Source organism: Sinocyclocheilus rhinocerous, unplaced genomic scaffold (assembly GCF_001515625.1).
Source record: "Sinocyclocheilus rhinocerous isolate Xijiao unplaced genomic scaffold, SAMN03320098_v1.1 scaffold1063, whole genome shotgun sequence".
NCBI classification, from domain to species: domain Eukaryota; kingdom Metazoa; phylum Chordata; class Actinopteri; order Cypriniformes; family Cyprinidae; genus Sinocyclocheilus; species Sinocyclocheilus rhinocerous.
Window position 1 is genome coordinate 69,187 of NW_015625586.1, and position 10,701 is coordinate 79,887.

General features: G+C 40.0%; 1 protein-coding gene across 1 annotated transcript in view; it reads right to left on the bottom strand.

Moving 5' to 3' along the window:
• The window catches only part of LOC107754117 (signal transducer and activator of transcription 5B-like), a 62,123-nt gene extending 55,975 nt beyond the window's left edge, over positions 1-6,148 (bottom strand). Inside the window, exon 1 of the mRNA XM_016570441.1 lies at positions 5,977-6,148. The gene's annotated coding sequence lies outside the window, so the exon portion shown is untranslated. The remainder of the gene's footprint in view (positions 1-5,976) is intronic.
• Positions 6,149-10,701: the final 4,553 nt, after the last annotated feature.

The following is a 10,701-nucleotide window of genomic DNA, read 5'->3' on the forward strand; positions in this document are numbered from 1 at the left end:
AAACGTTAAAACCCATTACAAACGAGGCATTTGTTGCATCCAGTGGGGACATAATTACTGATTATAATGACTTATACTGTCTTTTTATGCGTTGTGTTGCATCGCGCCGCGTAAACATAAAACTGCATTTGTGAACGGAGAAATTACAAACAACAAGTGCTACTCTACTGCCCAAAACTCGCGTTTGAATCATCAGTGGCAAATCCTTTAAATGAAAACGTACTTACGTGAGTCAGAACTGCCGGCATTTTATTCTAACGTTACTCTCCCAGGATCAGTAAACAGTCCTCCATAAAATGTGCCGGTGATCCACAGCACTAAGTTGATGTATTTCCTCAGCGACCAGCATGGATCAGCTCTAGGCATGACGAAGCAGATATCGTCCCCTTTTGGAAGGCCAGACAAAGTAGTTTCGCTTTCACAACGAAGCACACAGCGCCTTCACGACATGGCGGCGGCAGCAACAATACTACAGCGAGAATAAAAGTTACGCTTTCTTTCTTTGCGTGAACATTTGGGCGGTGTTATGCAAATCTTCCCACATAGTGACGTAGGTATGTGGGGGTGTGTTAGAACGAGCCGTTTTAGGTAGGCGTGGCTGACTCTTAACTTTTATAAAGAATATCTCTTTGGATTTGAGACTTTAGTCTTTGCAACTTTATAGATCTTCTTTATGCACCAAGAGCTTGTAACACTCCAAAGAGAAAGGAAAAATTGAAATCGCATCATATGACCCCTTTAAGTGATTACAGCTTAGTTGATGTCCTTCACATAAATTTCACATACAACACTGAGTATGTTCAAATAAAGCTGCTCTAAAACGGCATAAATCGATGACAGTACTAGTTTCTGACTGAACAAGAATTGAGGAAACTGCTCTAGCACTCGCTATATTTCCATTACTTTCATTTCTTCAGTATCTCTGACTTTTGATTCATTACGTGTTTGAACAACACAGCAAGTGCTCCATGAACATGCATACTGTATACACACCTCATGGCCAAAAGGATGTGGACACAAACATCTAAATAATGGGTTTGGCAGGAAGTGGGTGAGAGAGGGGGGTGGGATCGGGAAAAGTCCACGAGCTGGGACTCGAACTTGGGACACCCGAAGCGCAACGGCGCTACATATCGGTGCGCTGCCCACGAGGCCATCGGCGCCGACAAGGCCCACTGAATCTTAAAGCTACAGGATACAATGACTCACTTGCAACTTTGCGGCAACAGTTTGTGGATGGCCTTTTTCTGTTCTGCACAACAAGCGAGGTCTATAAAGAAATTATTTAGAGAGTTTGAAGTGAAGAACTTGACTGGCATCCATAATGCACTACAAATAAACACCTTTGGGATGAACTGGAATGCTGATTACAAGCCAGATCCCATCGTCTACTAATGGTCATGTCTGAATGGTAGCAAATCCCCTCTGCTATAGTATAATAAAGGTAGGGTAGGCAATTTCGGAGAGGCTAGCAATAGCCTCCCGGTGAATCATTCTCCAAAGCCACGCCTCCTCCAAAACACATGAAGACGCACAGGCAGACCAGCGGCTAACCAGCAAAACGATGAGAGACAGCACTAGTGAAGGGTTGAATGGGTTGGACTTTTTTCAAATACATAAAAAAAATCCTATCACTTCCAAACTTTAGTATTATATATTAAATACTGACAAAACACAATGTGTATTTTTAGCTAGACGTTGTCACTTGAACAGACAATCATTAATCACACTGATTTAAGCTGTACATGTTTTACTAAATTGAACCACAGCTCATAAGAGTCACAAATCCCACAAGACAAAGCATAAACACACAGGCTACGCAACAACTCTCATGCCATAAAAATCTGAAATACAGAATCAAGGCACAGATCAAGACTGACTGGCCTTGTAATCTAAAGTCACTTCTTCTTAGTCATTTAGGGATGGTGTCACCTGTATGCTTATTCAAAGCAGAACACGTTTAAAGCAGACCAAATGAAGTAAATGTAAGTCTTTCCTTGGAAAAGTTGCAATGAAGCACATGCCTGACTTTATGAACTATAGTATAATCGATACAATAAGCTTGCCCTTCTTTATGCATCACAACATAAGTACATGACCACTGATGTTGGTTAAAAAATGCAAACCATTAAGCATAGGCATACAATCCAAAAAAACTAGCCAAATGTGCTGCACAGACCTTTGATTCGCTCTCGCATTTCCAGGTGCTCGTTAAAGAAGAGCTTTCCAAGAAAATTCACAAATATATGTGTAACCAAATAAAAAAACACAACTCTGCCCTCTACTTCGGTTTACAGGCCTTCTTTCAGCTCCCTCTGCCTTTCTATCTTTTCCTCTCCTTCTGAACACAGTGTGCCAGTCAACATGTTGAACGTATTCCCTGCACAGCAATCACGTCCCAGCCAACCCTCTCAAATGCTGTGTGTCGACTGCAACAAGAGGGCATCAACCGCACAAACTTTGGCAGCACAGGTCAACCTAGGTTGTACAGTCCAGCTAAACAAACACACGGTGTGCCAACAGGGCTAAATGTTCAAATGCACCTCCAGTTCACTTATTTATGAAATGTGATATTTCAACAGACCTGAGGTTTACCAGAGTTTCCCTTCTAATCCCACACCAAATCCTCTACATTCCTGATTTCTCACAGGCAGGGTTGGCCGAACAATTTTGCCAAACATGTGTTTGACTTCCAGTCGTGGGAAGAGACACTAACTAAAGGCGTCTTTACTCAGCTGCTCTGTGCCTGCTCAAAATTCAAAAACGCAATGCCTCATCAAAGTCAGACTAAATTATGGCTGCTCAGACCCACCTCAGCCCCTAATATCAAAGTATACAGTATGTAATTGCTGTGTAAATGCATTTAAGCTATCTCTGAGCATCATCTTCTGTGCCTCCTTTGCAGTGTTGCTTGACCCATACAAACTTATGCCAAATTTACGCTGCACAGGTGGCACAAAAGAATTTCTAAGGTGTCTTTACCCAGACTACCCAAATAATGCTGCTCAGAGGTGGCATAAATGCATTTACTCAGCGATTGCATCTTTATACACTACTTTGATTCTTAGAGTATACTTTGGTGGGTCAGAGCAGGCAAAATTTAGTCCGGCTTTTATGAGGCATTGGGTCTTTACACACAATTTTGAGCAAGCATAGATGAGCCTTAACTTGGTTGTGTAAAGACACCTTAATTAAGAGAGCGAGAAAACGATCTGTCCCTTTTGTCTGCAGGTGTAGAAATAGCTAAACAAACATTAAGGGCCAAAGCTTATTTTATAGCACATTAAACATAATTATCCAGTATGTAAATGCAAGTAGGGAAATAAGGAATTAAAAACACTCAAGTTAATACATTTAAATAATAAATGAAACTTTTAAATAATACATTTTTACCTTTTATGTACCCTACTGAAAGAAACCAAATGGGTCGGCCTAAACCATATACAGATTTCTTGTTGCAAACACCCACAAATTTGTATGTTTGCCCCCAAATTTGTTTGTTTACTCTTTGTTGTCATGACAGGCCAGCTGTTTCCAAGCTTGTGTGGTCTTAAGTAATCACCTCCGATGCTAAATTACTGCCAACTGAAAACACATCTTAAAGTAAAGCTAGTACGGCGTTAGATCAATGAGTGACTGACACTGGTCAAGTACATAAACACTCTACTTAAGCGGCTCTTAAGTGCTCATCGAGAACCACATTTCTCCCGCTTGAGATGCAAACACAAACTTCATAAGCCTCCTCCAGTTGAGCTACAACAAAACACAAGGCACAAAGTGAAATAAAAGACTTATGTAATATATTCCAAACTAGGCTAAAAATCAAACTTAATCAATTTATGACATTACAGTTTGATGCACTGTAACACTAGTACAATTTTTACCAAATGCAACACGACTGCTAATGTATTATGTATTTCCAGTAGGCAATGCTTTATCGCAACAAAATGTGACTAAGCAGATAGGCTGTTCCTTGTCATTTATTAATGCATACACAGGAATCGGAAGTCATGCATCAAATCCCTTCCCGAACTTCATATAATGATTCATATCTAACAGATATATGTGGTTATGTTATTGGTAATTACTAATGATACTTACATTCAATCATTTGACCATGTTAAAGTGTATTTAGCTATGAAAACATTTATTTGAAAATCTGAGTGATTCCTGCATCGCACAATGTTACTGTAGCTATTTGATGACTATACTGTCATTAATCACTCACTAAACTAGGTAGCCTGCAGTTTACCAATAATATAACTTCTGATTGAAACAAAATAACCTGTTTGCAAGATATCAAATAAAAGCCACACCAATAAGTGTAACACGCGATTAAGAACACTTTTTAAACATATTAAGAAGAGTTCAATTTGATCAAAATAATATCCATACGCAACTGAACAAAATAATTGAACGTTCGCTCTACAGCGCCCTCCTCTGCTCTGCGCATGCGTGCGAATTTTCTGCGACGATCCTTGATCAATTTAATTTCTACTCTTCCTCTGGTTACATGCGAGTCATAAGGCAATATGATACATTACAATACTACTGGAAAAAATTGCAATCATGTCTAATAGTTTAATCAAGGGTTTGAACGTCAGGAGGCGTTAACATTTACAGTAGCTAGTTCTCTGGTCATTTTCAACATGCGCTCATAATAAGCTTGCAGTTAAGATATAGTTCTCATTAATCACAAAATTACCACAGAAAACACACCATTTTTTCTATCTATTAGGCTATAGGATATAACACATCTAAAAAAAATACATAGGCTAATTAGCGGAAATATGAGTTCTGTAGATTTTAAGGGCATATTAAAAAGCAACGTGTTCCCATTAATAAAATCACATAGGTACAACGCACATGTATAGGTTACACAGCCTATATGATTGCACAAAAGCGCACGCATGCACACACTTGACACTGTTGAACGGAAACTAAATTGCATGATGGGAGATAAAAGAATCTGCTGTGGAAGACAATATCAAAGGGGAAAATAGAGAACATGCCTTCGACTTTCTTACTAGGCAACTGCAACTGTCCTGTGTGTCAGGGACTAATAAACTCAGATTCGCAAATTATAAAATACCCATTGCTCTTAACATAACGGTTAAAGCTCGTCTAAATGAGCGTGCGCGCACGCCTTTCTCGTGATCTGCTTGTTTCTTTGCAGTGGCAGTCGCGTGGCCAAAATGAATGTGGCACCTCAAAACGGAAAGACAGTTCACAATTTCGCAAGAGGTATGGCTTTAATAACACACTCCTGCTTTATTTAAATCTCCAGTCAAAACCGTACTGTATCATGGCGAGTGAACTGTCTCGATCTTTAACTCTTAACGTAATAAACTTTCACCCACTGAAACCCATTTGGCTCTGGAACCACGAGACCAAGAGAAGTGCTGCTTGCTGACAGCTCCGCACTATCACTCAAGTTATACCCTCATAACGGTAAATTCAACAGCCTAGCGAAAACATTCGCCCGGAGAGTGCGCTTGTTTTCCGCTGAGCGCTTAATGTGTCAGAATTAACTTCAAACGCGAACCGGTCAAAGGCGCAGAAGTATGGAGCTGCGTTCGCTGGACTGGAATGGAGTTGGAAATGTGAGCTGGACTGTCCGTGAGACTTGACAGGCGTGCTGGAGGGGGGCTGGACTCTCTGCCTGTTGATCCGATAAAAAAAAACAGGGTGCAAGAGCTTGGGGCTTGCGAAACACCGGTGGCAAACGCGCACTGTCTGAACTGAACAGGAACCTTTTAAATAAGAGTCTATTAGACATGTCATATATTTTGGAAGCGCTAAGAGCAACGTAAACAGCTTCAATTAAGCGTGAAAAGTCCAGCCCAGTGGAGCCTCAACAAGATCAACCGTGGACATTTGTTTATAAACAACTATGCTGTTAAAACAACAACATTTGCCATCGACAAACAACATTTATTAAGACACACTGAAAGCGCACAGGCGCAAGAAACATACCTCGGCAGGTCTTCTCAGTCCGCTGTCGTTTCGCATAAAAGTGCAGCAAAGCTCCAGATAGCGCCTACGACACAGAAAGGCAACCTTTCTGCCCCGTCTATCTCAACCAGCAGTGGGTTACGCAGTTTTTCATGTGCTTTCACCCCTCCTCTTGCTCTCTCGCTCGCTCGCTCGCTCTTGGCGATGTCCGATTCGTGAACGAATCGTTCGTTTGAGTCGAATCGCACTAATGAATCGTCCGAACCGTTTCACTAAATCCCTATAACGATTCTTTCACTTATCGGACTTTAACGGGTCCGAGCAGTTCTCGAGTCAACAAATCACTGAATTGAGACGCTTTTGGACCTGTCCGATTCGTAATGAACCGAGAACTGATGGTAGCAAGAGGAGCGAAAAGTAAATTAATTTTAAAAGAGAACAGTAGAAATGTTACAAATATATAGGCTATGCGTGACATTTTTATCAACACACATACAAAAATATGGTTTTATCAAAACGTGAAAACTTTCAAGAAACATTAGCATTAATGTAACTGCAAATTATATTTAGGTTCTAAATTACTTTGTTTTTATGAGTCGAATAAAGCCAACAAAAAACTGAACTGGGACACATAAAACATGTCTATTTAAAAAGACTCCATTGAACCCTTTCATTAATAAAACTTAATCAAGGTAAGTAATTTATAACCTACAATTGGCTGTACTGGTACGATTTAACATCAAGCTGAGACTACGTAATGGCGCAATTACGTCATGACGTAAGGAATCACTGTGCTTTGAATCTGTTCTTTTAAAGGAACTGTTCAAAAGAGCCGACTTGCGGAAATGAGTCGGACTTCCCATCATCTACTCGTTCGCACTTCTAACCGCCCGCTTCCGGTGTTGTTTCACTGGTGAGAAAGTCGCGTAGTTCATGCAAGGAACTGTAAGGTAGGTAGGTTAAAAAGCCGTGTGCACTTTTAAAAGGCAAATTATTGTTTTAGACGTGCAAAAGGCTTAATATATGCGCTGTGGGCGGGGGTGGGGCTATGAAATATAAAGACGGTTAGGGGAGCGCGAGGACTGCTGATTGGGTTTACGCGTGACTTGAGTCGAGGGACATAACGCAGAAAAACAGTTTACTTTGAGCTGCTGAAGCGCGCGTACGGAGCTTAACATTGTGAGTACAGCTCTAATGGAACTGACAAGGGTTCCCACGGATGCAGAAAACCTCTAAATACAAGGAAACTAAAACTGTGCATTGATAAATCCTGGAAATTAAGTATTAAAAATAATGGAAACATGAGAATGTACGCAGTTTTGGCTGTTATTCTCTGCTGAGAAATCTTGCACCGTTTTGTCTTGCATATCTTGTAATACGACTACAACTGTGAAATAATTGTTCCTTTGTGTCGCTTATTGTTTAGTCAAAGCGATTCACAAATCGGTCGTAACGATTCATTACGACTTGGTATGAATCATAATTATATATTTTTTAAATTATACAGTAATCACAGACCTTTGGAAAGGTTATGGAATTGTATTGGTCAGAAAGTAAACCTTTAAATAGTTCAATATATATATATATATATATAATCTCCTTTGAGCTTCAGCAAATAGATTATCTTAGGGCTGGACGATATGGCCAAAATTGATATCACGATATATTATCTATTATTAATTTAGCAAGTGTGGGTTAAAATGGGCTATAATATAGATACTTATTATGCAAATATAATACTATGATAATAGCAGAGGTAAATCCAGTGGTGTTGTTTAGGCGTTTGCCACTGAGCAGACTTCATCTTCATCTGCTCAGCACTTTTACCGGCTTAGGAGTGCGGCTCTGGGAAACGGACAGATCTTGAGGGAGATTCCTTTTTTTTTTTCTTTTGGCAGTGTTGCGACCCTTATTTCTCATGTCCTCGATCCGTTCTTCGGAGACGGAAAAAACATGTTCGATTCGTCAACTGAGACGGGCGGAGAGCCGCGTGCAAACCGGATCCAGGCTGGACACGCACGCAGCATGCGGATGGAGGCAAGCTGTGATCAAACGGCTGCGGCCACGACTAGGGTCAAAGCATGTTTTACGGGTTAGACGAGATGATAGAGAGCATATATGTAGTGACATGCTTCTGATATTTGACTAAAATCGCACGAAAGTCTTATTAGTAGTAGTAATGTTTATTCAAGCACCTTGAAGTATACAAATAAAGTAAAGGAGCATAACATATTTTTTCCCCCTTTAAGTGTCTTTTCCGCACATTCTCTCTGCAGACTCATTCTTTATGGGTTTTAATTAAAATTGGTGCAGTTACTGCATTATCTCCTAAACACGTTAATTAAATGAGTGTTCAGTGCAGCCGTATTGAATAGTTTAATATTGCCCCCTGCTGGTTAAACCACACAATTACATTCACAGCCATGAGGATTGGGCTCGTCTCACTGCATACTGTAGTAGACAAGCACAGGGTGTATAGTTGAATTGTATTAAAAATATATAATTCAAGGTAACACACACACAAATGCACATGCAGCACATACTAGCAACACTTCAGCATACTTTAATTCACAAATAATTGTATATCAAAAAGGATTTACTGCTGCTACTATTTATAGTATGTGATGTAGTTAATACAAATATCAACTGCATGTGTGTGGTCAGTATTGTATAGGAAACACTTTGTTTTTACAATTAAATTACTGAGACGCGAGCAATGAGCTCAAACGCACAGTTGCCCTGCGCAGCTCTTTGGGTGCAGCTGATAAACAACCTGCATTGGATGGACTCCATCTTGGCAAGATGAAAACTTTGATTCAGCATATTCTCTCTCCCAGAGAGACACCGCTTGGGGGGGGGGGGATAGAATCAGAGGGCATAGATTTAGTTTTCATTGACGATAAGTGGATGTGTTTGTGTCCCTTATGTTTATCTAGACGTGTATATTAATGCAAGGCATATTTATACATGTTTCTGTTTTCTAGGCTGCAGCAGATCTCTCTTGATATTAAAGGAATCACCCAAAAAGTGAATGTTTACTCACTCTCAGGCCATCCAAGATGCAGTTGAGTTGGTTTCTTCATCAGAACAGATTTGGAGAAATTTATCATTACATCACTTGCTCACCAATGGATCCTCTGCAGTGAATGGGTGCCGTCAGAACGAGAGTCCAAACAGCTGATAAAAACATCACAGTAATCCACAACACTCCAGTCCATCAATTAATGTCTTGTAAAGTGAAAAGCTGCATGTTTGTAATAAACCAATCTATCATTAAGGTGTTTTTAACTTTAAAATGTTGCTTTCGGATAAAACAAGAGTCCTCGATCCATAATCCTGCTTTCATTCACATCCTCTTTCCCTTCAAATAGTAGCATGTTCATGCAATAACTATGTATTCATTAATACCACAATGCAGAAATATGAAGGGAAGGGACTCATGAAAAGCCAATGTATTAAATGTCAGAATCAGTGCAGCTTCGCAGAGGGCTTGCCAGGAATAAAATATACTTGAACTACAACGACTGTAATGCTGTATTATGGATTTGGGGGTGAAAAAAAAAGCTAACAAAACACAAATAAAATCCTGATTCCTTTCCAATTTACATAAGCATAATAGAGTTTAAACTGATTTATTCTCAGTCCTCCTGAGTCACCGGTCTCCACAAGTGCAAACATTTGAAAGTATAAACGCCATTACTGCAAACCTAACAAACAACTGGACCACTAATCAAAGAACCTTGACAAAAGGTCAATGCGCAATGTCCAATGCGAGATCTCTCTCTCTCTCTCTATCTATCTCTTTTTAACCTTTAGAGCAGAATGGCTGGGGTAATGACAGGTAGACGGAGAGAGATAAACACTCAGTAATTACCATTTGCGTGAAGGCAGATGAGATTCGTTTAGGAAGAATGACCTTTAACGATCCACTGAAACGTAACTTAATCGCTTAATTTTGTTCCACTGGGTGATAAAATGCCCCCACAGAGCAACTATTCGGGGCCATTTATTACAGGAAGACCATGTAAATGCCAGTCCTGATTTCGCTAACTGTAGTATATGTAGTTCTTGTCATGTTTATTATTAGTTCTATTTTTTCACATTCCAAATGCGTGGTCAGACGTGGTGCTGTTTGAACGTATACTGCTGAATATAGCTGCTGAAACAGTTCTACTCCGCCATCATTGAATCTGTCCTCTGCACTTCTATAACTGCCTGGTTCAGCTCAGCTACCAAATCTGACCTCAGAAGACTACAGAGTGTAGTCCGGACTGCTGAGCGAATCATTGGTACAACCCTCCCTTCTCTCCAAGAACTGTACTCATCCAGAGTGAGCAAAAGGGCTGGCTGAACATACAGAATAGCCAGAGCTGTTGAGAAACGAGTGAGTTTCTCAACGGCTCTGAGAATAGCGACATACTAGCCTACCATTCAAAAGTTCATGGTAGGTACGATTTTTTTGTTTTTCAAAATACTCAGGGCTGCATTTAGTAGATCAAAAATACTGTGAAATATTATTAGAATTTAAAATGACTTTTTCTCTATTTTAAAGGGGTCATATGATGCGATTTAAATTTTTCCTTTCTCTTTGGAGTGTTACAAGCTCTTGGTGCATAAAGAAGATCTGTAAAGTTGCAAAGACTACAGTCTCAAATCCAAAGAGATATTCTTTATAAAAGTTAAGAGTCAGCCACGCCTACCTAAAACGGCTCGTTCTAACACGCCCCCACATACCTACATCACGAT